General features: G+C 38.3%; 1 long non-coding RNA gene across 1 annotated transcript in view; it reads left to right on the top strand.

Annotated features, from left to right (window-relative positions):
- Positions 1–27,845, top strand: part of LOC131456744 (uncharacterized) — a 46,757-nt gene that overhangs the window by 9,400 nt on the left and 9,512 nt on the right. Inside the window, exon 2 of the long non-coding RNA XR_009239926.1 lies at positions 14,593–14,717. This is a non-coding gene — a long non-coding RNA (uncharacterized LOC131456744). The remainder of the gene's footprint in view (positions 1–14,592; positions 14,718–27,845) is intronic.

The raw sequence follows: 27,845 nt of genomic DNA, 5'->3' as shown, positions 1-27,845 counted from the left end.
ATTTGAATTATGGGGGTTTGTGTTTTTGGATATGGTGGATCCTCAACACATGACTCTGACCTCTGCAGGCAGTTCATTTGACCTAATGAATTGTTTTTTAGCTTTGGCATGTATTGACGGCTAAATGGGTCTAAATTGACAGTAGGTGTGAGAGTGAGTGGTATATGTGGTCCTGCGATGGACTGGCTAACTGTCCTGCTGAGATTGGCACAGCACCCCCCACGACCCTCATGTGGAGGATAAAGCAGTAGAAAATGGATGGATGGATGAGTTGACAGCTGTAAGAATTTATATAGACAGACATGTATCCTTCCAAATCAGAGAACTTGTAGTCACTTAGGGTAAATGTCAGGATATGGATACTTAGGTAAGGTAATATGAAATACAATATTCACCATATGATCAGGCAGTGAACTGAAACTAAATTTAGTTTCCGCTCATGTAGACTTCCATCCATCCATCCATTTTCTACCGCTTTATCATCCACAGGGCTGCTGTGCCTGACATAGGGCGATAGGTGGGGTACACCCTGGACAGTTCACCAGTCCATCGCAGGGGGCCACATATAGAGACAATCAACCATTCACTCTCACATTCACAATTTAGAGTGTCCAATTTACCTAATGCCATATTGCATTTTTTTGGACTGGGAGGAAGCCGGAGAACCTGGAGAAAACCTATAGACACACAGGGAGAATATACAAACTCCATGCAGAAAGGAATTGAATTTTTTTTTTTTTAAACCTCCTTTTAACTTTTTCCCTAACCTTGGATATCCACGCCAAAGAATGATGATAAACTCCCTGTCCCATTTTTAATTTTTTATCGCCCTTGTTTCCTGATGCCATCTTTTGATCTCTCTCTGTCCCTCTATCCTTTGTCTCTCTCATTGGGCTACTGTGTCACTGGGCACACCTGTTTTATCCAGCTGTCAATTACAGGACAGAATTACAGACTGGCACACAATTAGGGTCTGCCTCGCGCACTGGCCCACACTGGTAATGAGTTTCCTCCAGTCATTGATCAAAGTCACAATCACACTTTAGCTCAGAGTTTCCCATTTTTTGCCATCCAGATTGTGTCTATTTTGAGCTCCTTGAGACTATTTATTTATTTGCCAAAGTGGCAGAATTTTCCACCCAAGAAAAAAAGGGTTTCACTGTCACTGTTGAGGTATGACTATTTTTAAGCTGTCTGTGGAGGGAATATAAATTCAATTTTATTTCCATTATTTTGGGTTTTGAGAAGAGGGAGGCAAACTACAGAGTCGTTGAAGTAATCAAACTGCCAAAGGATGCCAATTGATTTGTTTCTTCTTAAAGTAGTTTGTCACCAAATCATCTGTGGAGTATTTTAAAATCATATAAAATGCAGTTGCAGAGGAATTACAGTCCCCTCCAAAAGTATTAAATGTTAAGCCATTTCCAATTTGTTTGTTTTTGCTGTACACTGATAATATTTGTGTTCGACCTCAAATGTTGACTATAAGACAACAGAGCAGTATGTCAGCCTTTATTTCCAATGAGATGTTTACCAACTTGGAAGATCTCACCTTCTGTTTGAACCCATCCAATTTTCAAATGAGCAAAATTATTGTCATTGATTGCTCAAACAATAAATGACACTCAAAGTCTACTCTCAGTTTTCACAGTTTGCCTGTGTAGACTGCATTTCTAGTTAAAAAGGTAACCAACATGAAGACCACAGAGGAAAGCAAGCAATTTTGAAGCAGAGAGAAGACTAAAAATCAATCGGAGCCATTGCACAAACATTGACCACAGCCACTACAACGATTTGGAATGTCCTGTAAAGGAAAGAAATCAGTGGTATACTGAGCCACAGATGTCAAACCAGTAGATCAAGGAAAGAAGAACTGTAAATAAAAACCCTAAAACAACTGTTGGTGATATCAACAGTCTCCAGAGAGCAGAAGTAAAGGTAACACAATCCAATATTGGTAGAAGAAAAGTACAGCAGCTACACTAGAAGATGCAAACCAAATTGGAATTTGTCAAAAATGTACATAGACAAGGGAGAAACTTTCTGGGACAAAGTTTTATGGACTTATGAACCTTTACTGAAGTGATGGAAAGGCGTGAAAAGTAAAAGGATCTGCTCATAATCCCCTGTGGACAAGTACACTTTTTTTTGGACTGAATCGTAAACACACAAGCTCTTTTGTGAAACACATTTGAGGTAATATCATGGCTTGGGCTTGCATGGCTTCTTTCCTGGACAGGCTCATTGATCTTCATTGATGATGAAAACACACTGCCAAAACAACCAAGTAGAGTTCATCAAGGGAAAGAAGTGGAAGGTTTAGACATGGCCAAGTCAATCTTCAGACGTAAACCCAACTGAGCATGTATTTTACCTGCTCAAGAAGAGACTGAAGGGAGAACCCCCCCCCCCCCCCCCACAAAAAACAAAAAAACAAACAACTGAAAGCCTGAAAAACAATCACAAAAGAAGAATGCAAACTTTTGGTGATGTCAGTTTGTTGAAGACTATAGGAACTAAATATTACTTATAACTATAAGTACTTGGAAATAAAAGCTAAAATACTCATCTTGTCTTATAGTCGTCTTTTGATGTCAAACTGAAATGTTTTCAGTGTACAGCAAAAATCCTCACTGTTCTAGTAATGTTGGAAGGGACTGTATGATTGTGTTTCACAATGAATATTCATCTAGTTTACTTCTCTGCATTTTTCTGTATCTGACTAACAAAGTGATCAAAGTCCTTGGGCTGTTGCTGCAGATCATTTAATAGGGCTCTCATCTGAGAATAGGCAACATGTACTACTTCTTCTCATTATGCATGTGTCAAGACTTGAGTAGTGGGCTTTCTTGCAAGTAATACAAGAATGACATTGCTTGTTTGTTTTGCCTTAGATTTGAAATGTGCCGAAGCAGGATGGAAATAGTTTGCAGTAGGGGTGAAGAAGATAGTAAAAGAACATGCCAAGCATCGTCGCACTCTATGTTCAAAGCCACTAGGCACAGGTTTCTGTGACTGACAACCTGATATAGAAACCTCCCAGTCACACTTTTCCATCTCGCTGAAATTGCCTCAGTGACACTGAGACAATATGTAGGTGTCATCTTCCTTAACTTATTCTCTGTTGCTTTTATATTGTCCCTTGCATCCTCTGTCTCAGCTAGATTTAGATGAATTAATCGTAATGGGTATAGCATGAAAATATAGAATATAGAACTCAAATCTTTGAGTTTGAACTAAGAGCTCAAATCCAGAAGGATGGCAATCAAGTGGTGAAGACAAGGTAATGAATTAATTTCGGTTCATGGCCCAGGAGTGAGAATTACACTGAGTAATGAAAAAAGGAAGCTGTGATAATGGAAATCTAAATGATTAAAGCGTGTATTTGTGTGAGGTGGGGGTAATATAGTGGGGACTTCTATAGAGAGTTCGGCTGTTGCGATAGTGTGAAAAAACAATTTTATACATGGGGTTTTATGCCGTCTTGCTGTCTGCAGTATGTAACAAGTATTACTGGCTGATTTTTAAAAAAAAAAAAAAAAGTATAGGTCTTTTTGAAGTAGTGGTCATGCTTTACTGGTTTCTGTCATAACCTATACTGGCTGTAGGGAACTTGAACTGTGATTTTCTCCCTTGTTACATTAACATTTTACTTGTTTTTATGGTTGTTTGTACCTTTTTAATGATTAATGAACTCACTGCAAACATAAACATACGGTGTATATACGCACAAATAACCCTCGAGTGCTGTACGCATGCATTGTTTTGCTAAATTGTTTCATCATGAGTGTTATGATACAAATTTAGCTATTTTTACTGAATACCTAGGGCTAGAAATTTAGGGGCACATTTAAAATATATCAAATAATGCAGGTTTTTGCTTTAATTTTACTTTTTGAACATACTCCACAATATTGTACTGAATATATGCCCAAAAATGTGTTTTGTAATGTATTCCATTAGATTACTCAACCCGAGTAACATTCTGAATACTCAGACTATCCTAAAACCATCTTCAACAATGATAACGTTGTGTTCATTCAGTCATTTGTCGACTGCTTTATCCTCCACATGAGGGTCATGGGGGAGCTGGAGCTAATCCTAGCGAACATAGGGTGAAATGTTTTCAAACCATACTATAAACATTTTTGAGTCAGTAAATTTTTTGACAAGTGTGATTGAGCGTATGTGTATGTCAGTGGTGTCGTGTAGTCTATTGTAGTCATCATACTGCTGAGATACCAAGGGATTGAAAAAATGGATCATAGTTTCATAGGCTTCAGGCAGTGTTACTTATTCTAACCGGAAATGAACTCAACCATCCACTTGCTTCCGGTCCTTTGCTGCTGTGATGTAGGCCAATCACATGTGTGCACATTAACATAAATAAAACACTAAGTGTATACACTTGCAGCACCTCTGTGGAGGTAGTGTTGGAGAGTAGACATTTCCCTAATGGAAAAGCTCATTGCAAAAAAATAACTGTAAAACCAGGCAGTGCTCTGTCAAACTATTTTACCCTGTCAGCACAAATGCCGTCGCCTCTCTTCACTCTGCAATAAAATTTATGGCCATTGATGACTGATTGCACCCCCCCCCCCTTCCACTGTACTCCGAGCCTTTTGAAAGTAACCTAGCAGCACATTAATTTCTCCAAAGTCATCATTTCAAGTGCAATGACTTGGTGTCAAAATGAAAACTCTGAAAAAGAGTTTAATTTTAGCCGGTTTTTATCAGTGCTACCAATTATGTGAAATGTTTTTTTTGTATAGGCTCAAAGTGTACAATATGTGTTGCCTACTTTTTTTGTATCAACCACGGTCATGTTAAATTAAAGTCCTAATTATGTCAATATGCTTATTATGGCAAAAGCAATCAAAGAGCCTTGGATAATTGCCCAAACATTATTAGGCAACATGCATTTGGAGAAACTACTATCTTTGCCTTTTACCATTACGTTATTTGCCATTGCCATGTTGAAAGAAAAGAACTCCCAAGCAGAGATGGACAAAAAGCTTGATGAAAAGACACTGATTAACCTGTCATGTTCTAGACAGGTATCCATTAGGCTTTTTAATCAAAGTCTATATGGCATGAAATTGACATTTTCAACTCGCCATGATGCCTTACAAGAAGCATTGAACTGCACTGATACTCTCATACGTCAGTGCACTTGTATTCTTGTCATTCCAACCTGTACTTTCATTTGCTGTCTTCACGCATCAACGCCTCTGAAAAACCCTTTGTTTTCACACCCTGCAACCAAAATAAACGTTTTTCTTCTTGGCTGTGTTGGAGGATCTTGGCGGGAGACATGCATCACAGAGGCAAAAAAAAAAATAATCCAATGAAGTATGAGCCAAACTGTTAGCACTCTCACTTATTGGGCAGCACATATTGCTGAAGTTGCAAACCATCTCAATCGTTTGTGTAAAAATATACATTAAGTTGGTAGTATATTAGGCAAAATATAGTATTTTTGTGTCCTTTTGTGTTTATTGAGGTGGATGAAATAAAAAAAAAGTTAGATATCCATGGTTCAGAAGTAGTTGTGTGTAGTTGTGACACTGAAGTTTAAAATGTTACTGTAAATCTTCATTACTAATAATCTTCATCGGGCATGAAATCACAATCTCAAACACACAAACAAGCGACCTCATAGTTATTTTGCCCTTCATGTTTACCATTTCCCCGATTTCACGGCGATGTGTCAGTTTATCAAATATGATCCTTGGAGCAATAATTTGCAGGTTTGGTCATACATTCAGTGCAGTCAACAATGCCTCCTCTTCCTTTCACCACAGCTTCTTCTTCCCCTCCCTCACTTCTCTTTCTATGTCTGTCCTTAAGTCACATGGAGAGAGCACGGTTGTTTTGATGTAGGATTTGATAGATTTGTTTGCTGCTGCATTCATTTGCTCTGTATCAGGGAGCTGACGGGCCGTAAAATGAAAATTTGCCTGAGATTTTCAGCATGACTGTTTGGGGGCAAATGTGAAAGAACTCCCTATGCATTCCAGATACATATTTTTCCTCTATCTTTTAAGTGTGTGTGTGCATGCAATGCATGGCAATTAAAAAGCACTGTAAAGTTCTTATGAACCGGAAAAGATGTGAACAAACTGGTAAAGTCAAACCTTTTCTTTCACATATCTTTGGCTTTTAATGCTCAAAGAGGTTGTGATGCTGTTATGAGTCTTCCACTTTCCCCCATTTTGTTGTGCTTGAAAAGGAACCCTGTGATTAAAAAGTGACAGTTATGGATAGAGTCCTGCTTTTCAGGTAATTAGATGAAATTAAAATGCATGTTGTCGACTTGAGATGCCTACAATCTCTAATTAGAATGAATGTGATGCAAACAATGGAATGCATATTCTTGGTAGAAAACAAGTTGAAGGAGACAAAGTCAAATAGCAGGCATTCTTTTTCTAAGGCTCAGTGCTAAAGCAGTTGAATTAATGTTTTTTGTCCTAAGGGAAATTATAAGTTATTGTACTAATACAGCTGCATACACCTATAAAATCTCTTGAATAGCTTTGCCCAAAAAGTGATGTGTAACTTTACAGTGTACAAAAACACATGTACTTGTAATTTGTTCACTGCAGTAATGGCCTTGATCATGAGCAGTCACACCAAGGTGCTTCCTCTTTGTTCATGTGCAGTTGATGCGTGAGGTGAAACCAAAGCAGGCCTGGTTGTGCCATAAGGAAGGTGCTTGTGGGAGAGCACGACACCCCATTGCTCTTTCCACCCGGTTGCCCAGCTGGTGTCACATCGTGTGTTGGATGATGGAGCACTCTCATTCCGAGTTGAGAGAGCGCTGAAGGTGAGAGTCGGCCTGAGACCCAGTTCTTTAATCCTGGCCAGCTTCTGCCACCTTGTTCAGCAAGATAAATTGACTTTTGACATGCAGTCAGATCACACACTGGCCCAACGTTGATAAACAAACACTTGCACTTTCCCATCTTCCGAAGTCATATGTCCAGCAGTTAAACTTTTAAACAATCAAAGACATCTACTAAGTTAATAGTATACCTCAAGCCCCATTTCCACAGTGAAGTTCGGTTTGTTACGCTGCAATTATTTGCATTTCAATTGTCAAATGTTGAGAAGGGGCCCAAGATAACTGATCTTGTTTTTGGCACCCTTCCATTACGTATCAAGCACAGTGGTCTAGACACACTGCAATCTGTTGATTTGACGACAGATAATCATCATTTACGTGCAATGGTAGGGGAAAAGAATGCTGTGTTTTTCTCTGCAGCCTGCAAGTCTTCTCTCTATCAAAGCTTGTCTTTTTGTGATAAACAGCACATGCCAAGAAGACAGACCACGAAATACTGGATCTCCTTCATTGTTGATCCTTGTTTACACACAGTGAACTGCACTGTACTGCTTGGTGAAAGTGAGTCTTTAGAAAAACGGTTGCACAGAAATTATGGAAAATGTACAAAATACAATTTTAAATCACGTAACATGTTAACAGAAGAAAACTAAATTACGTTTTGAAAGGTTTTATGCAATGAATTCACATACATTTTAGCAAATTCTGAGGGTTTTGACAAGATGGGCATAGATGCTTTTATGACAGTCACACGTGATGGTGTGCTTTGTGGATGTTCAGGTGTGATTCAGACAGACAAACCGTGGGGGGCAATTAGAGTCAACCACCTGGGTCCACAAGTGAGATGGGAGCTCAGAAAACATCCAAATGACATTTCTTGCAAAAGCACTCAAATTCAGAGCATTGCCATGCCTAAATTTTGACACTTCAGTGAGTGCACTAACAACATTCAGTGTGTAACGGTGTTGGGAAAAAAATGGTATAGATGCAGCAAAGGATTATTGTCCTCACAACCTACAAACCACGTAAGGCTAGAGACATATCAGATTAAGAGCAATAACACTAATGGCCAATGAGGAGAAAGGAGATAAGAGACAAAAGACAATCTCATGAGTCACATTCAGAAAGCTCAACTTATTTGCAGTGTACTGTGGAAATACATTTTTATGTGTAATGGCAGTGAGTAAATCAGTTTACAGCCTATTACCTTGCAGTATGTTGTACAGCCCTTATATCCACATTTCTTTTGACACTGTTAGAGCCGAGGACAAAAGAAAACATTGAACAAATTACACAAACTAGACTGTTTTTTAAAGAAAGCACAAAAAACAAACAAGATTGTGTTAAACAAATGGTCATAATAATGTCTCATTTATATAAATTCAGCATATTGTGTACATTCATACATTTGCTTGATGGCAGGATGGTAAAACCCCATAAAATCAAGACTCAACATTCCTATTATATTATAAAATTATAATTCAGGACCTCTCATAAAAGGTGAAATTAACACTAAATCCATGGCAATGGATTTAGGCAGTAATATCATATCTTTACATGTAAATATTCGATGGCATCCCATGCATCTGTTAAAAGGACAGTTTTCACCTGTTATAAAGTAGGTGAGCTATCTACAGGCTAATTTTTTTTGATGAAGACAGACTCTGTTTCAGAATCATTGAAACAAGGAATTGTTAACAGTGAAAGTTGCCTAGGAGCATGCGGACCACTGGTTTTGGCCATAGACCACCAGTAGACTACCCTTCTATCCATCTTTTGTGTCTCTCTCCCTTGTTCCCGGAATCGTCCTCCCTCTCAGCTTGTAGCATAAATGAATTTTCATGCATCATCTGACTGGGTATATTGGAGTTGATGGGGTGAGGAAGATTCCAGTCACAGCTTTTGTCCTGTACCTTTCTGTCAGTTCCTTCTCCTGTCAGCTTATTCACTTTTCTTGATCTTTTGTCTCATAAAAACATCCCTTTTACTCTATTTGCAATAACGTACATGCTTGCATTCTTGAAGTGTAAGCAGCAGCTTAAGCTGGCAACTATGTATATAACATTGTATGCAAGTTTACCTCGTCATGCATGTCAGCCAAGGCTCCTTTGTCTTAATGTTATTTATTTTAATACATTCTAGTTTCAAGTTTTGGTAATGTTTTGAAAAGACTTCTACTTCTTTCAATCCGATCTTAGAAGCCTCTTTCCCTCTTGTGCCATCAGAAAGAATGAGAACTGATATTGTTCCCTTTACAGCAAGTCAGCTTCCCATTTGATTGCTTATCTCTGTTATTAGTTTGATGCTATTGCTGGCATGGTTTCTTGCTTTTCATTTTCCAATTTTTATTTTGCAATATTCTCTTGGAATTGTTATCGAAGGCAAGCTCATCGCATGGCATTGTTTATGCATGATTGATTTGTGGGCTGCTGATCGTGCCCTCCACTTTGTGCTCAGTGCAGACTTGGTGGGTCAACAAGGTTACTTATTTACAGATGATAGACATCTTTATTAGGAGAAGAAAATACTTTTAAACATTAAGTGCAGGCATTTATCGGGAGCACAGAATCTCACTGCTCGAAACACAGCATACCTAAACCCATCCATCACAGGTCAGCTGACGGACCAAGTTCATCCTGTTTGCCCTCTCCATCAGCCTGAAGGACAGAGCAAGGCTGAATTTAGCAGAAAGAGAGGGCGTGTGTGCTGTGGCAGTAGCAGACCATTGAGTGCACATTATAATTTTTCTGCCTTTCAGAACTTTTTAAGTTGGAAGCTCAACAGAAGTTTTTTTGTCTCCCTTTATTTTGTTTTAATGTGTGAAGCAGAAGTACATGACTTTGAAAATTCTCATTATAGAGCCTACTGGAAAAACATCTTTGTTTACCCACTGGCCCTACAGTGCAAGTGTTAATGCATTTATTCCTGTGTAATGACGTTTTTGCCCAGTAGTGATGGCAAATGTCATTAATGCTTGCAAAGATGATGATTTGGATTATTCACATTAAGCTAAAAGTGTGGCCGATTCTTGTTTTCTATAAGACCTATCATTCACTCCTCCCACTAAGTATAATGGCACTTGGCATCAATGTGTGATGACGAGGCAATTTAATTTATCTCTTGCTATGTAGTCTTTTCAAACGAGTGTCTCCTCTGCCAAGGCTATAGTTATCACAATGATCCTTCTCCAGCCAGAAGTACACACATACACACCTGCATGTGATCTGGAGTTGCAGAGATGGCTTGCTCAGCAAATGCATTCCATTTAAGACCATCTCATCCTGGAACTCTGTAATCACGTTGATATTGCCAGAGCCCTATAAATCTCAAATAAACGTATAGAAAGTTAAGTAATATTACTATGGGTATATGACTTTTTTATTTTGTTGTTGGTATGTGCCCTGTTGATACTATGCGGTGGTATGAGGTTGAAAGTATTTTAACCTTATTAACTAAAATTTAACTGGTGTAGTATATTTTCTAATCGAGAGCCAATTTAGACCTGTTGAAAATTTCAGCATATAAAATGGTACTTCCCTTCATCTTTATTGGCCAGTGAAATGGTCTTTTCCCAGAGCTTTAATTATTCATAGATATTAAAGTTTAAATCCACTTGCTCCTGGGTATGCAGTTGTACGGCTTTGAAATGAAGGTCATTAACAGTAGATGACATTATCTTAACTGTTCAGCGATAATTTTCTATCTCTGTAGTCCATTTTTATATAAATTGTTACGGTATGTAGTGTATGACAGTGGGCTTTGTTTTCAAAACCAAGCACTGATTTATGATGTCATTTATTTTTGACAGGATTTATAAAAAGAGAAATAATCAAGAAACCGCTTTTTTCCCACTTTAAAAAACTAAACATCATGCTCAATAATTCCTCAAGAAGATAAATGGTTAACAAAAATGAAAGGCAGTCAGTATTGTGGAAATTAAGATGAATGTTAGTGTCAAGTCATTTTCTTTTTTCATGTAGAAATTTTGGACACTTGATTAAGCAGTTTATTAAAGCCTCCTGATGCCCCTAAGATGATGAAATGCAAACAAACTGGGTTTGTGATTACCTTCCATAGAGTCTGTTATCAATTTTGGACAATGGTCAAAAGACATTTATATAACAAAACAATGCAAAATCTAAATATTTGGGTGGGTGCCTTAATGAATAACATACATTTACTTCAGTTTCCTTGGTGGTTTTTATTTTGATCAAAAGCACAAAACCAGTAGCACAAATAATAGTAAACACAATAAATCACAATTATGTCCCAGTATTGAAACAACAACTAGGGTGAGTAATGGTCTTCCATGATATTGTCCTCTTAGAGTCTATTTAGGTGTTTACCTCGAGACCTTTTGATTAATATTTGTGTGACTGTGTTTCTAACCTAAATTTCAGGACTCCAGTGAAGGAAGCAAAATAAATCAGAGGTCTGATGGAACGAAAACAGAAAATAACCTGCTTTTCTAACTGGTTGTAATCAATGATCAGACACAAGAGACAACAAATAGAATGTTTTGTCTGTGATTATTGATTATTTATACGAAGATTAGGGGTGAAATGGCAGTCACCTCAGTATTATGATTATGATTGACACATAATCAGAAAAAATCTATTTATTCATTTAGATAGGGGCTTATAAGGGCATTACCAAGATGACTCCTGAGTGGCAAGACTATAGCTGTGTCTCAGTTCAGGCTCTGGATCCTGTGAAGTGCGCAACCAAGGGAGGGGATGACTTCGTCGGCCGCTCACTCAGGAGGAGACGGAAGTGATGTGCTGTGTTTAATGAGACGTCTAGCCCACACAGCTCACGAGTTTCCCTTTTTCTCCTATTAAAGGGGACATATTATGCAAAATCAACGTTTTAACCATTTCAATACTTATATTTGGGACTCTGGAGGCCCTACCAGTCGCCAAAGTGTGGAAAAAGAATACTCAGTGCTTTTTTCGTGGTCTCCCTTAGTGTAAGTATAGGCGATAAAACATGCAATGTTGAATTCAATGTCGCATTTCACCGCGAATGTTGCCACCCACCAGTAAGTTTACTTCGATAGCTCCGCCTTAGCTCCGCCTTAGCTCCGCCTTAGCTCCACCTTAGCTCCACCTTAGCTCCACATTGTCCCTATAAAATGCGAGAGTGCAGGCGAGGGAGGAAGAGCTGTATTATGTCAACGCGGAGGGACAAGTGTGCTGTTCGTGGCTGCACAGTGGAGCACAGTGTTTTACACAAACTTCCAGCCTCAGAGGATTTTACATATGAAGCTAATGTGCCGGATAAAGTCAGCAAACGTGTGTTCGCACCACTTCGCATCAGACTGCGGCCAGCGGTCGCCGTATTTAGTCAGCGACCGTATTTCACCGACGTACAAACACACACACACATTTTTAAGAAAAGGTCACATAGAGCTCATAACTGACCATTCTGACACGTCCTAATTAAAAATATTTCTTCAGTACATCCTCCATGACCGGAGCACAGACTCAGTCTGATGCAGTCACATAAAGCGGCAGTTTATGCAACTCGCCACTGGCGATCAGCGATGGTGATCAGTGGTGCTGTCCCTAAGTGTTTTTAACTGATTTACAGTACGGCTTGATCCTTGTGTCGGACGTCTCTTCCTGTGAGGGCACTCTCGCTGTTTTCCGCGCACGCTGCCATGTTGATATTGTCAGAGAACTAGTGGAGGGAGGGAGAGAGGAATTGAGTGGAGGGAACAGGAGCTGAGCGAGTGAGCACAGTAAAAAGGACAAATCAGAAACCCCCTGGAAGAAGTGGGTGTGTGTTTGCCTGTGTCTCATTTGCATATAAAGGGACCATGCACAAAACCGAGCATTCTGAAAGGGGCAGTTTTGGCAGGGTTATTGAACTGCTATAGTGCTTCATCCTTGTGGTATTTTGACCAAGCATGTCACAGACATGTTCATTAGGATACCAGGGAACTATTTTAACTTCGGGAAATTGGGTATAATATGTCTGCTTTAAATCTGTCACGCTGCCCTCTACAGTTCAAAGTCCTGAATCACAGTTCTCCTGCCCCTCGAAGTCTGTTGATGCTCTAATCACCCGAAACATCTCAAAAATCTGGTATATTTACACATCTGATGTAAAATAAACATATTTAAAATGTCATTTTGTTTGAACGCAGTTGTAGAAGTGATAGTTGTCGTATTTAGTGATTTGTTTTTTTGTGTTGTACCAGTTTATTAGTGTTATGATTATTAGTTTTGAAGGAGCCTCCAGTTAATATTATTTTGTAAACATTTCCTGTAATACTAGAGTAAATGTGATGTGTCTCGTACTGAGACAAACTTGGACAAGACAATTTTCCTTAAATGTTACTAAACTGAAATATGATTTTAATTTATACAGAAATAACATATTTGTAGTTTAACAACAATATGCAAGAAGAGGTTTCTTAATGCTTCTCTTTAATCCACAAAAAATAATAAAATAATATAAGGAATCTTCTGAAATTATTTAATTAAATGCTTTGAAATTATATTGAATTAAATCATGATTATATCTTTTTTTTTTGTTATTATACAAAAAAGCATCCATCCATGTCCATCAATCACATTTTATTTGCAGTTCACTTTATAAACACCTTAGTGAAAAGAGTATCGTGAAAATAAATGGCCATGCTCAAATTAAAAAGAAAAAAAAAAAGAGGAAAAAAACAATAAGGGTCACAGAAAGATGATTGACTGCCTTAAAATTAAAAGTAGAATCACACCTTTTACTTCCCCTGTTGTGGTGAAAAGTACGTGCTTGCCTCAAATTATTAACTGTCAGTCAACTACATTGCAGATTTATGTTAATTTGTTGAATAGCCAAATGCCCAAGGCCGGGTCCGTGTATGTGTGTGGTGTAACTGCATCACAAAATATCTCGCTTCTCATTTAGGCACACAAGTTACACAATTAGAGCTGGCACATGACATAAATGAAGCTGTTTTTGAAATTGGGATTCTTGCCTGTTACTACCAAGTATTGCACAGCGAAATGAGCATGATCTTTTACTGCAGTTTCAACATCTATAGCTCTTGCATACTGTATGTCACAAACACAACATCTCCTGTCACTCATTCAAATTAAAAGCACTCGAGCCTTTTAGTTCCCAGAATCCATTGTTTCTTCTTTTATTAAGGAATATTTGCAGGAATAAAATATGGACGTGATACTGCATATGCATCCAGTGTGGACCGAGCCTACCTCTCAAATTTACCCTCTAAACATATGTAGCTGGCTACATGCAGTCGGGGTCCCTCAGGTTGACTTTGCAATCCAGAAATCTAAATGTTTTTACTCAATTATTATTAGACTGATAAATTTACACTTGGTCTACTCTGAGACAAAATTATATATTTGAGATATTTGGTTAACATTGGTCAACATGCTAAATTCAGTGAATGTTTCTGCAGCACAGGAAATAACAAAGTTATGTCAGATGATTTTGTTAAGGGGGATACTTAACATGCAGGCCCTTTATCTCACATTCATAAATTTGAAAATGTGTGATAAAACAAACTGAACTCTCTTGGATTCAGTTATTTCAGGTTGTAAGCCGACTGATCAGATGTTTGCGGTTATTTTAATACAGTAAGAAATGATCAGTATTGTCTCAACCTGGAAGTGAGGCATTTGATTAAATACTGTAGGGTTCATAAGAGTGCAGTTCAAAGATGACTTGGAATTCTTTGTGTGATGATTAGTTAAAACCATGATTGACTTTTTTTTTTTCAGGATGTGATCGATGAGAGCCCTCGCTGCAGATGGTTCAGAAAGGCATGCCTTCAGTATTGATAAGCTCATGTCGGAGGGAGAAAAAGTCTACTTGCTGGATTGCAGGCAGCATCTGCGACTTTCAGGTAATGGAACTGTCATTCTTCCTCTCACAGATAAAAATCATCTCCTGCTTTCCTCTTTCCTTCCTGCCATCTTCTGCCATGTTTAAAGGCTTATAAATTCGCCAAGGTGGCGACACCATTACTGAAATTACTTCACTGTTTATTTTTTTGCTTGACTGTTTCTGCTCCTGCACAGTAAAACAGACCACTGCCTGAGCAACTAAAAAAAGAATCAATTCAAAATCAACTTCCTCACAAGCTCAATCGACCGTTGTTTGCCTTTTACTTCATGACACTTTGTACTGCTTCCCTTGAGGGAAATCCACTCACAATGGCGATATTAACTTTTTCATATAGCTCACTTAATGTGCTTATAGCTTGCATGTTTCTCCCCCTTGCTAGAAATGAATGATCTACATGAAATTAGTATGTCAGTCGGATTTCATGGTCTGTGTCCAGGATTTTGTAAAATTTGTAATATACTACAGTTGCCTGAATGATTGACTTGTGGAAGTGAACCGGTTTCTTTTAAAGTGCACTTTGCTATGGTGGCAATTATTATCGAGGTGGGAAGGGCTATTCTACAATCTTCATCATTGTAGCTATAATTGGAGTTAAAGGCTAATAGGTGTAGGTGGCTATCTGCCCCAACTCCCTTGTGTTGTCTTGCAAAGGTGTCATTGTGACACGTCACATGACTCGTACTGTATTTCTGTGGTCCTTCCTACAGTTTTTCTATTTCGAGTGCTCCAGAGATGTGTGGGATTTTTCAGGCAATTCACTGTGCATGTGTCAGAGAATGGTAAGAGAAAGAAAGAAGTAGAAAGGGAAACAGAGTGGGAGTTGGGGAGAGAAGTCTCCAGAGGATCTATTAAGGCCACTGTGTATGTTGGCATGACTGCCAGTTACACAGTTGATAGAGGGAGACTGAGAGGACAAAGAAGGGAAAGTGAATTGAAATTACAAGCAGTAGAGAGGAGCCATGGTCATGGTCATGAAGTCCACCTACCAGCAGTTTCCCAGTAGTAGTATTTAGTTGACTCTCTGTTCACCGTCTATTGTGACTTTGACTATCGCCACACATTTACCCATTGCTATTGCATAGTAGTCTGTAATTGCACTATATCATGTCTCATAATTTTGTGGCATCTAGACTTTAATGACATGACAACAATATTACAAATGTTTTTGGTCAAGTAATTGCATTGGGGTTGTTAGGGTTTGCTATTTTTAGGTGAGCGTTTTCTACAGCAGCTTTCATCTATCAGGTTGTTATCTGATTTGGCACCTGGCTTGATCAGTTGGTGCAACATGCTGCCGACATCCCTGATAAATAAACCTGGAAGAAATATTCATCCCATCTGCCCCTACATATGTCATGTGATGTAACTCACTAGGATAGGGGCTTACACCTTACTGTGTCCTAATCAACATATGCTTACCTGCCAGGGGCTTGTAATACATTCATTCAGAGGCTAACGTATGAACGATTTTTAGTAGAAGGGAAGCCAATTCGTTTCAAAATGAAAAAACAAAACAAAGCCCCAGTGTGTTTTTCAGCAAAAGTCAGGCATAGACGTGTCTTGTTAATCAAATCTTCGTTCACTTTGTGTAATTATAGGTTATTTAATTTTGAAAACTTGATTCATTCCCTCACCAGATGTCAAAAGACATCAAGAATGTCAGTCACAAAGTCACTGCTTTAACACGGAACCAAACAAACAGCCATTCACAGAATCCTACGGCACATAATGTTGGAATAGAAGGATCAACCTAATGTCAATTTAGTGGGATGTCAGTAGGAAAGGGGCTACTTTTACTATCTTTTATCCACTTTTTAAATTACAGATTACAGATTGAAAAGTTAACAGTAGCGAAACCTACCATTAAATGCAATATTAAATGTTCCTAATTTTTGATTATTCAGTTTTGTTGAACACTGTACAGTTGTACAGATACAGCTTTAAGTCAATTCACATATTCCTTTTTATACATTCTACATTCATACTTGCACTGTTTTCAATTATATGCCAGTTTTCCTCTTTACCTTGGAAGCTGGGGGAGGACTCCATTATGTGGCCCCTTACACAAAGAAACTTCCATTTTCCTCCAGACTTTCAATATGCGTTAAGCCATGATGGCCGACACATCCTTGTACTTCTTTCTGTATGAAAATGGGGATGATAAAGGAGCAGAGGAAATCCTTGCCTTCTTTTCATTATTTATTTTCACAATATGTTCTCATTACTTATTATCTACAATCCTGGCACTTTTTTATATATATTTTTGAATAAACAAAAGATAACTGAAATCCCTCATCTCTCCCTCTGCAACCTTGGCCCAGACCTGGAGCTTTAGATAATGAATGCAATTAAGGGCTTGCTGCATTAAAACCTGCTGGTAAACAGTGGGTTTAGAGCTGCACAATATTGAACTTATTTTCTCTCTTTATGGCAGAAAAAAGGGGAGATAGGAGACTTTATCTGTGAGGGTGAAGGCATTTTGACAGAGGCAGAAAAACTGTTCCCACATACAGTAGTGGAAGCTGGTTTGAAAAAGGAAGAAAAAGAAAGTGATTACTCATATAAAAGACAAGGTACACATATATACATTCTATATTTGTTTTTAATTTAAGTCCTAGTGGGACTGACTGTCAATTTCTCAAGAATCAGGAATTTTGTTGTGGTAAATTGTGTACTTATGTGTGATCACAAATTTTAATAGTGTCTGTGCATAGTGTCTGTGCATATTTATAGTTATGACAGAGACATACATACATACATATTTGTTTCATAATGTAATATATTTATCGTCACCCCTGGCCATATAAAAAAAGTACAGAAAAAGCTTGACCTGTCCTTCAATCATTATGGATTGTGTACTTGTACATCCCATGCAACTGTCTGGTACAGTTCACTGATTAGCTGCTGTGTTAAAAAAAATACATGTATACATTTTTGATGTGGACTGTACATACAGCAAGGCTGAACTGTCGATGTGAAAGCCCCCAAGGGGGTCTCTTGTTTCCAAAACTGTGCAGCCACTGAATGTGTTCCACATATCTTTAGTGTATGGCATGTCTTCTTGACAGCAAATAACTTCACTTATTTGTGAACATTTGAGAGGAAGAGAAATAACACACCCGTTTTTTCGCCTTGGGCAAGACACACCAGGCTAAACCGTCAGGGTTTTAGAGCACCAGGAAAGCAAAGTTTGTCTTTTTGAGATCGCAGTGCAGCTTTAGAAATGTGCCTGAAGTAGATATGGTTGATATGTGACTGTGCTGGCAAATTGCAAGGCTGTTTTATCTGCCATGGAAAGAAACAGGTCATTATTAAATGAAAACAGATTAGAAAAATGCTGTGGTTCTGAGTGTACCAGCAAACACTCACTAGAGTTAGCACTTATAAATCACTGTTTGAAATTTTTTACTCCAGTAGAGTCGCGCAGTGATCCTATTATGCATTACCATGCACAACAAATGTCAGACACAGAGCTTTACTTGTCTACTTGGATCAGTGTGATGATAATAATTTTATGTTGGGCTGTATGATCCTAAATCTTTTTGCTTTCATTTCTGTTTGCTATTCAACATGATTTTGACAAACGCATTACTTGCATTATGTTTATGATGATGAGATTACATCTGACATGTACAAAGTTATTTAAACATAGTCTTGAAGAGCTTCCAGTCCTGGATCTGCCATTGCCATATTCATAGTAAGTTGATATATAAGGTGACTATGCTGAAACTAATGACCCATCAGGAAGTGATAATAGCCAACACTAGTTCATGACTGTAAACCTCCCGACTGATGGCATTAGCAGTGTTGATGATTGCAACATCACAAACCTGTGGGGTAGCAATGTATACTTAGTAGGTACAGGTACACACACAGAAATAAAACAAAGTGGGTCACATTGGTATCAGTAATGAAAATGCTCCAAATGATTATGATAGTTTTGAAAACATTATATATACCATGCATCCAAATAAACGGTCCAAATGCATCTGCATGTAGGTACCCATAAGCTTATTTGCTGAAGGGCAGTCTGAAAAAGATCCGCAGGTGGGCCAAGTGAAAGGCATATTATTGGCCACCGGAGAGAGAAAAAAGCAAACAAAAAACCCCAATCAAATTAAACCAAATGACACCTTTTCAGAAAGCCAGTGAGGGGTCTGTCAGCCTGATGGAATCCTCATTTCTCTGGACCATTTGGCAGCGGGTTGCTCCCCTCTTTCCCTTGTTCTGCCTTAATGGTTAAGCTGACACTGACATCATATTCCACATAAAAAGAGCCAAGAGGAGTGAGATGATGAAGTACAAAACTTACATTAATGTGATCAGAAGTTGTGTTGCTTCAAGGCCTGGACAGGGTTGCTTATAATTGCTCATCTGTTTCCCCCTGTTCATATTGTACTAATACTGTAATAAGATTGTCTTTAGGTGTACAGTGCATTAGCTGTTAGGTGTGCCTGCTTTTGAGTTAATTATCATTGTTAAAATTTCATAAAAAAATAAAGTTATAATAATACATTTTTAAACTTATAATACTTATAATAAAGTATAAAGTACCTTATTTCCCCAGAACAATAATGGCTAAACCTCCAAATCTACATGCTGTAAGATGTATAATGTATTTTTCTATACATTATGTTGTATAAAACAGTGTAAGTTTATATGCATCCAAGTGTACTGGATACTTTGTAAACACCCTGGCTCCTCCCCTCGGCCTTGTTCCGTCTACCCAACTTCAGCAGACTAATTATAGCCGTCAATCACTGCAGTCTCCCCACAGTTTTTTTTTTTCTTTTTTTTTTACCCAGCAGCCCCTTTGTGCCCTTGCCCGCTGCCACCCACGCCGCTTCGAGCCAGATTAGCTACAGTTAGGTGCAATGAGTTGAGCAGCATATGAAATGTAGAGAATAAAGGAGAAAGATGATTCACAAGCTGTTGATGGGCTCACTCACTGGTTTGGTGGTAATGGTAATAGCTCTCATTTGAAGCAATGATGATATTCTGTTAAGATTTACTAAATTAATTTAAGGCACTGGGTTCCTTTAACGGTAAAGACACATCTAGAAAACATAATTCTTTCCCTCAAATCGAGGTCACTTACACACTACTGAATAGATTTTTGGTGTCCATTTATAAATTAACTTCTCAATCTGTGTTCTTTTACTTTTCTTTGGCTTTTGTCAAAGTCAAAGATTTGATGATCTTCAAATATTAGCTCAAGTCAGGTAAAGAAGACAATTATTTAAACCAGTGTTAAGTAAAGATTCAGAAGTGTGCGTGTGTGCGTGTTCAGGTATGAGAATGTTTGCTTGCTGAAATGGCATCTGTTTCTCACCCTCACTTTGCTGTTCAGGCCGGTTATTGCATTTTCTACACCTGGGGGGCAGTGTTGTCTTTCCTTGTCTTAAGTCACAACTACTCCTGGAGTTATATACACTTCAAACATGCGGCTGTATTTCCTCTACCTGTTACCAGCTTGGTTCCTTCTCAGTGTTGGGTTGAGAAAAACCATTAGTTTACAGTAACCCCAACATATTAGTAGAAGGTGTGGGGACATTCCCAGTGATGAGAGATGTGAAATTAGGCAGAAGAAGAAAAAGAGTGGGCAATATGAATATATGTATCCACTCTTTGCTGCTGTTAAAAGGCATAGGTAATCATCTGGTAGCTTTGACATGTTTGTGAAAGTGAAAACAACACATAGGGTCCTTAGAAAACATTGTTCAACTTTCAAAGACCACAATAATGATGGGATGAATTTATACATTTTGAAAAGTCTAAAAACAAATGTAAACATACAATTAATTGCTTTAATTTTTATTTGCTGTAGAGAGAGCAAGATAATGTTTGGATAACTCTCACCGTCTTTAATCATAGATGAGAAAACAGCAGCGAGCTATCTGCACCCTGCAGTGGCTCCACTGTGGACACCAGTACATGATAAACACCTATTACTATCAGAGAGAGCAGTCCTCTTGAGTCCAAGAAAAGTTGAACTCACTAAACTTGTTTGACGGATTCTGTAACTAACTGAAATGTGGACCAATTTTTTTTTTTTTGCCATCTGATTGTGAATGCATTACACACATGTTAGTCTTTTCCAGCCCGTCGCAGTGTGTTTATTCCTGTAACCTAGAAACTGGTTTGTGCACTTAAGCATCCAATCAAATCATGCCAATTTAGTAGGGCTACATCTAAAAGACCTTATATTAATGGTCTAAAATATAGAGGGCAATATTCAAATATGGTGTAGTGAAACACCCACCATCATTGAAAAACCATGAGAGAAGGCAGCACAAGTGCAATTGGTTCAACTTTGCCCACCATGGAGACCATTTTACTGTTCTGACCTGTGTAGCTCACAGCAGGCTCCAAGACCCTGTGCAAATGCATAGAGGTAAATGTCAGTGATGTGTTGCTGACCTGCTGGGCAAACAACTCCTGCCATCAGCAATTCTTTGTGGCTCTACTTGTACCTACTGTGAAATTAACTATGCATTCAGTTTCTATCAGAAAAGAAAATGATCCCTGGAGTCAACGTTTTTTAAAGTGCAGAAACTTTCAAAGAAAGAAACTAGTTTTCACCTTTTTGGAGTCGATGACATTTAGTGCATGTTGTAAACAGTTTAAGCTTTTTTACCGATTTGATGATCATTGCCACTCTGTGGATGTTGAAAACATGTTCGTGCATGTGTTAAATTTCAAAAACATAGACTACGGGTTCCCTTTTAGTGATGGTTCATCCAAAATGTAAACAAGATTTTATTGATTGAAGTTTCTGTGTTACGTTAAAAGTTAATATGAGCATGCTGTGAAGTCCATCTTGTAGGACCTTAGTCTGTTTTGCTTTTTTGATTACCTTATTGTAATGTAGTTTTAAACAGTTAATAGTCCTTTCAGATCTCATAGGCGTCATTGTGTTGACAGGCAGGTAAGCTGAATGGCTAAAAGATGTCTGTGTGTTTGTTTGTGTGACTTTGGATCTACAGACTAATGATGAAGCAATAGTTAAACACCAAATGGTGAATCTGCTGCGATAAGCCCCATATTTGAGGAGGTTTTGTTCTTGAGCTTTTCTTACACTTCTTTCTCTCCTCTCCTTCTGTGTCTGTGTGTTGTTGTTTTTTTTCTCTTTCTGTCCCTCTTGCAGGCTCTAGTGAACACAAACAGCTTTTGCCAAGGGATTTGTGGCTGTGTATGAATCGAGACTGAGACTTTGGAGCACTGGGCGTGCCTTTTGTTAATAGAATACGCATGGTTGGGTCTCCCTGGGGCTGTTAGTTATGAGAGGAGAATGAAAATGTTAATGTTTGTCGAGCTGTCGTGGATTCTAAAAGACCCCTTCAGTTTACTTATGCACCCCACAAAGAGACTATAGGTGAAACAGTGGATTGCTTTAGAGCTACAACACCTATTTCATTCTAGATTTTCAAACTGTAAGATCTAGTTATGATGAAATTGTGTGTTTAAATATATTTCTGTAATAAAATAGTAGTTAAACATACATATGCATTTATTTTACTACAGGTGTAGGATAGCAACTACTTACTCCAAAGAGCTAAAGGTTTGGTTAGAGCAGATGCTTCTTTTCAGCAGTGCCATTTCACACTCAGTTACCCACAACTTGGACCTGACTGGCTTCACTGGGGCATTTGAGGCATGAATGCACTTGTTATGGGAATTTCCACAGTAGTTTTTGGGCAAAGAGCACACGCATCCCAGTTAATCTTTTTCACCAAGTTACTTAGGCTGGTCAGTTGTCTTGTTTTTCATCATCTTAAGCTCCCAATTGAGCTTGCAAGGACACAAAATAGACTGTTGGAACCTTATTTTGTTTATGATGTAGGAGGCTTCATCATAAGCGCTGTAGCAAGCAGTGTTGGTTTCCTCAATATTTAGTACTTTGTTTAAATAAACATATTACACCAGGAGGATAATGTTGCCTTTGACCACCATTGTGAGGCCACTGTTTAATGACTGTCAGGCTGCCAAAAACCACAAATCAACACAAGGCTAAAACTAACTGTTGTTTTTACATAGATATGTGGGCCCCGTGTTACATTTTTCTGGTAGAATTGATTATGCACTTGCTTAATTAATTAATTAATTGTTTTTTTTTTTTTACTTCTGAGCAAAGCATGTACTACTGAACATAACGGAGGTCTGTATTTATCTCCATATTTGAGAAGAATGGATGGACTTTGTCTTGGAATATTTTCTTTACCCTTATTTTATTGCGTTTTCACAGAAATGGAGAAACTGACAAGGGGAGAGATGCACAATATAATTTGGCATGACCAAAGCAGAGGTCCATAAGTTAATGACCAGTTTATCTCTGAATCCAAAATATGTCCTTTTTTGTCATTCCCCTCCAACTCATATTCTCCTCATACAGCAGTCTCCTCAACGAATTATCAGTTAAATTTATTTGCTATTAAAAGCAGTGTTGTGTGTTTTGTTTGAACCCCCCCTTTCAGGAAGTGTCAGCAATAGTTCATCCTGGTGCAGCAGAAATGGGATAAAGTATATCAGAAAATATCTACCCTGACAGCCCATAGATCAGGGAGGGAGGGGGGAACTTCAATGTGTGTTCACCGGAGTAAGCGGCAGTGTCACAAAGGATGTTTTCCGTGCTCCCTCCTCTCTTCTCCTCAATCCATTATTGTTGGACATGTTTTTCTATCAGCGAGTGTCCTGAAACGTGGCAGTATAGTTTTAAGCATTGTGATTTATTTGATGTTGTGATTGTTCTGTCCTAATAATGTGCTTGTCTTTGTGTTTGTGCAGAGTTGGTATGTTCAACTTGAGTGATGATGTCCCCCACCAAACGTGGTCTTGCATTCCTTATTTCCATTCATTTATTTAAAGACAAATACTGAATATTTTTTCAATTGGGGGAGCATAGTTTAAGTTATTTTGGAGCAAAATTACATTTTACAAAGTGTATAATATACTGTTGTATGCCCCTGCATATGATAATAATAATATAAAGTAATCAGATATAAGATCACCTTGTCTATTCCTGTTATAAATGTGTGTGATATTCAAATATATATTCAGATTGTATACATTACAGCTGGAATGTCCTGGCTAAAAACGTAGTAAGAAAACAAAGTGGGTAATAAAGTTAACAGTTGTGGTCTGCAATGAATCATGCCAGTTAAAAAAAAAAATAGAAAAAAATTGTCCTGCTCATTTCCTACATTTTTAAGGCTTTCTTGTAAAAGTGTTTCTTATTTAAGGAACACTCTTTAAGTCTACAGGCAGTCGAACTGTCAAGCTATAGGCTGCCAAATATCTGACCTGCTGACCACGTACACCACGGTGGCTTCCAGACCTCAGAGCATACTTGCCAAGCAAACCACAGGAACAGCTCAACTGCTCTCTAATGACTGGTCAGATGTGTTATTTATCATACATGCAAGCGGTTCCCACGACCAAGACCAAACATTTACAAATACATTAACGATGTGTGGGGTACATGTGAAGGGCTGGGTTTTTCTTTGCTTTTTTGTGTACGCTTTTGTTCATGCTGTACTTTGTGAAGTGGTAGAATTTGTCCATAATTATAGTCGATACTGAGCTCTGTGTTATGACAGAAAGGCTTATACACATGATGTGTGCTCTTTGTGTGATGCTTTTTCTCTTTTGATCTGGAACAGATAGTGAATCTCTGGTTGATGACTGAGACAAGGTGGTATCACATAGCCTGACCACTCAAAGTAATCAATATGCAATGGCGCTGTATGATGATAAATACTGTTGTGGAGCAGTCATTCAAGAAAAAACAACATCCACCTACTCTGAAAGAGCGTACTTTTTACTTTTGCCCTTGGCATATATCCATATTATTTCTGAAGAGAAATAACATTGGCAAGAATTATACCGAGTTCCAAACTACAATCCTAGCAACCTGTATGCAGAGTCAAATGTATTTATTCATACAGTACTTTTATCTTCAGCGCTTCTCCGTCTCTCATTCACATGGTGACAGCCATCATGGGCAATTTATAGCACAGTATCCTGCCCAAGAACACTTAAACATATAGGCTGCAGGAGCTGGTGATTGAACTGCCAACCCTCCAATCAGTGATGACTTCTAGTGATGACGAAGCGCACTAAATTTATACATACTTATGGACATTTTGGTCCTTTTTCTGCCACAAGTATTTATAGCTAGCCTAGAGAGGGCCTCATCACTTCTAAGTGATGAAGTAAATCATAATTTTCTCTCTTCCTTGAGCTAGCTCACCAAAGTAAATGTTTTCCTCATGTAGTTCCACAAACAATAAATCAGTAGTTGTGGCTGATGTTATTTGCCCTCTCTTTTCTCTCACTCACGCTCTTATATATTCTCTCTCTCACACACACACACACACGCACACAACGCAGCATGGACAGTAATCCTCTTAAACTGCATTTTAAGCAACCATTTGTCATCTTGCTGTTGCATCTTGGGAAAATTGCAGCCCTACAGGAGGAGGAGGATGTGGAGAATGACTGAGAGATAGCAAAATGGCCACTTTTCATTAAAAAGGCCAATAGCCCAGAACTCATAATGTCTCCTCACGCATAAGTCACTGTTTGTACAGGGGAATCTCTTTAAGTTATTGATAACTGCATGGCTAAGGTGTATCCAAGCCAGAATGTAGTCATCATAAGTCTTTGAATAAAAGACATAGGCGGTGGTCCAGAAGAGTGAATAAAAACCTTAAATGATTGTCTGTTATGAGCTGTGGCTGCTTGACCTTGGGTACTGTGAGATTGCATGAGTAGAAATGAGTCTAGGACAAAATACCTCATATTTCTGCATTCAAACGTAAGATTTTACTTTGTTTTTAATATGCATCCTGCGATTTTGTTATTATCATACTACAAACAAACTGATGCTAACAGTATTTGAGCATCTCTCGTCTTTCTTTAACACCCACCAACTCTCACCCCAACCAGCCGAGTTCCGTCAGCGATTTCTTCAGGTTTTTTTTCTCTCCACTGTTGCCTAATGCTGGTTCATTGTGTTCCTTCCTTGCCAAAGATGCTTTGTAATATTTGATTAGGCTTGATTGGTCTGTTAAGCACTCTGTAACAAGTGCTTTTCAAATAAAGTTTATTCTTTTCCACTTAAGTCCTGAGTGCTTCTAATCAGCTGTTTGTTTTGCCAATCAATCTAATCTTGTAACTTTTGTGATCCCCTGAATTTTTACTTTTTGTGTCATAACCATATTTAATTTGATAGTTTGGCAGACTGAGAATTTCACTGCTTGTTGTGTGTTGTTTTTTTTAATGTGAATAGACAAGTGCAGGTGAATGGAAATTGGAAAATGTGCCTGATGCTGCAAAAGTGTTATGCAGCATAGGAACTTTACTTGCATTCATCTGACTTTGTTAGCACTACTGTTGATGATCTCCAACCAAAAAATAATGCTTTTGTCCCCGTTTTAATTCAATGTCAGCAGTGTGTTTGTATTTAATCACCAACAACTTTCTTGATAAGACTGAATAATCTTCAGGAACAGCAAACCGAGTTGTGATTTCGCTCAATTTATATGTAAATGTAATATTTCCTGTGTAATAAGCTTAATGTATTATGTCAGCATTGACTGGATGTGTTTTGTGACATTCAGAAAGGCAACTACAGTCTGTATTATTACCTTGTATTCATTCTTTTGATCACGGTCAAAGATTTGCATTGTGAACATGGCACTGTCCTTCACTCGGTGACAAGAACTATAAGATGCTTGACAACAGAACATGTGTGAGCATGAAGAAAAATGTGTGTTTGTTAGAGGCACAAGAAAAGCAATTTAATCATACATGCAGTCATAAAAGTCCTGACTATTTTTTAATATTGTCACACAGTGAAGTGTAAAGAGAGTAAACGTAGAGGACAATACAATTATTGGTCTATAATACGTGCTGATGCCCTGTCTCTGCAATTTACTGTATATATGTCAGTGGATGTGAGACAAATCCTAGAAATGTTTGTACATAAAGGCATTAATGGTAGATTTAAAAGTTGGTATGTGGTGTTAAACAGGTTTTGTTGTGTTGTTTCTTGGTTTAGTCAATAGATTATGTGATCAGGATTAATCAGCTGATCATACTATATCCCCTGACATTAAAATGAGCATTGTTGTGTGTTAACTAGCCTGATCTGGCATGTTGTCTTTCCTGAGACCACTGAGGCACTGGCAATGTTTTTAATCTAGCAGCCTGGAGAACGGCTTCATGTTAGCTCTGAAGCAGAGCAATTTAACTCGTTGCTGTGTCTGCATTCTGCTTGCCAGGAGAGAAAACACGATAACGAAAATGTCACAGAGCTGTGTCACTTTATGTTGTAATTTTCTCACTTTGTACAAAAGTTAAAACGGTGATGAGCTATGTCAGCAAAATGTCCCTAAACATTGGCTGTTCAGATCAGCGGTTCCAGAGAGTAATGGATTCTTTGGAGTCATTTAGGACAATTTTGGTTCCAATTCAGGTTTGGCTTTTCAAATTGGTTCTGTCTCCAATTACATCAAATGCCTCTCTCTTGCATGAGGAGCAATGTCTTTTCATAAAAACAGAAGTGGTGTTTTGGCAAAGTCAATGTGTCGGCTGCAAGACCGAAGAAAAAAATATTTCTAAGTCAAGGTAAACAGCGCCTTGTCAAAATCTGTAGTCATTTTGAGCTTTTAATACTGACAACATATTGATGTTGCTGGAAATTAAATTCTTGGTTTGCCAGCCATTTTTATGTCACCACAAAAAGGTGTTTGTTGGTTATTACAAGCGTCTTATGCTTTGTGCTAGTGGCCTTACCTTTTACAGTTTAAGCCTGGTGTGTTTCTGGCTGTGTTTATGACAGACTGTCTTCATTCAGATCAACCACCAGCGGTGTCTTTTCATTATGGGCCATGCCCCACCAGAGGGCGCTGCTGTGCAGGGGAGGATTATGAGTGTTTATATTTTCCTGTGTCAAAAATGTCGTTGAGCACAAGTTAATAATAAATTCAACTTTGACCTTGGGTACTGCGAGATATATGCGGACATGAAATGAGGAATAAAATTTCCTCTGTAGACACATCGTGTAGTCGTATCTGTTTTTGGTTGGTGGGACAAGATATCCTCCCCAGTGCCTGCAGTTTTG

This window comes from Solea solea, chromosome 3 (assembly GCF_958295425.1).
Source record: "Solea solea chromosome 3, fSolSol10.1, whole genome shotgun sequence".
Lineage (NCBI taxonomy): Eukaryota > Metazoa > Chordata > Actinopteri > Pleuronectiformes > Soleidae > Solea > Solea solea.
The sequence above is the reverse complement of the archived record's forward strand: the minus strand, read 5'-3'. Positions and strand labels throughout refer to the sequence as shown.